This window comes from Mandrillus leucophaeus, unplaced genomic scaffold (assembly GCF_000951045.1).
Source record: "Mandrillus leucophaeus isolate KB7577 unplaced genomic scaffold, Mleu.le_1.0 Scaffold98, whole genome shotgun sequence".
NCBI lineage: Eukaryota > Metazoa > Chordata > Mammalia > Primates > Cercopithecidae > Mandrillus > Mandrillus leucophaeus.
This window is the reverse complement of record NW_012110696.1, coordinates 3,120,534-3,122,025: the sequence shown is the minus strand read 5'-3', so window position 1 is coordinate 3,122,025 and position 1,492 is coordinate 3,120,534.

Below are 1,492 nucleotides of genomic sequence, written 5' to 3'. Positions count from 1 at the left end.
TTTTTAGTAGAGACGGGGTTTCACCGTGTTTGCCAGGATGGTCTCGATCTCCTGACCTCGTGATCCACCTGTCTCGGCCTCCCAAAGTGCTGGGATTACAGGCTTGAGCCACCGCACCCGGCCCCCTTCCTTCTTTAACTCGGTGTCTGAGGAGTTTTGTCTGCTGCTCATCCTGCTACATTAGTAGAGATGAGGTTTCTCTATCTTGGTCAGGCTGGTCTCAAACTCCTGACCTTAGGTGATTAGCCCACCTCGGCCTCCCAAAGTACTGGGATTACATGTGTGAGCCACCGTGCCCAGCCCAATTTTTCTTAATTTTATTCAAGTATTATACATTTTAGACACAGAGATCTTGTACTTATCATGTGCTCTACATGGTAGAAATACACATTTTCAGGCAAAACCCAGATATATTGTATCAAAATCTAAACTTCAAGTATTTCCAGGTGATTCACATGCACATTAATAATTGTTAAGTGGCGGTAATTCTATATTTGAAAGGGAAAAGTATATAAGATGTATTGATTTGTCAGAAAGGTACAGTAAAGACTATGTTTCAATGCATATACATCTTATCTTGCAGAAAATGAACACAACAATAAAGTGGGTGTGGGGAAGGAGCTGAACCAGACATTAAACAGAAATGAGACAGAATTAGTAGATGTTGAGGCTGAGCATCAGTCTATTATACTATTTTGTTTATTGCGTGTAAAAATTTAAAATATTCTCTGATAAAACACATATTTAAAAAAAACCCATCGGCCGGGCGCGGTGGCTCAAGCCTGTAATCCCAGCACTTTGGGAGGCCGAGACGGGCGGATCACGAGGTCAGGAGATCGAGACTATCCCGGCTAACACGGTGAAACCCCGTCTGTACTAAAAAATACAAAAAAACTGGCCCAGCGAGGTGGCGGGCGCCTGTAGTCCCAGCTACTCAGGAGGCTGAGGCAGGAGAATAGCGTGAACCCGGGAGGCGGAGCTTGCAGTGAGCTGAGATCCGGCCACTGCACTCCAGCCTGGGTGACAGACCAAGACTCCGTCTCAAAAACAAAAAACAAAAAACAAAACAAAAAAACCCCATCTATAACACTAGCTCTTAAACTTGTACTTACATCTGGGGAGGAGGAAAAGAGGAAATAGTTTGTGGGCAAAAACAAGCATAGTTCTATAGTTACACAAATGTATTGGCTTTGTTATAATTTATTGAGCATTACATTAATACTTCATTGCAGAAGTATTTCTGTATGCATGTTATATATCAATAAAAATTTAAATATTACATATTTAATCCTAAATTAATATTTCAGAATAATAGCAATGTTTGTTTTTTGAAACAGAGTCTCACTCTGTCACCAGGCTGGAGTGCAGTGGCATGATCTCGGCTCACTGCAACCTCTACCTCCTGGGTTCAAGCAGTTCTCTTGCCTCAATCTTCCGAGTACCTGGGACTACAGGCACACGCCAGCACACCTGGCTAATTTTTTTTTTTTTT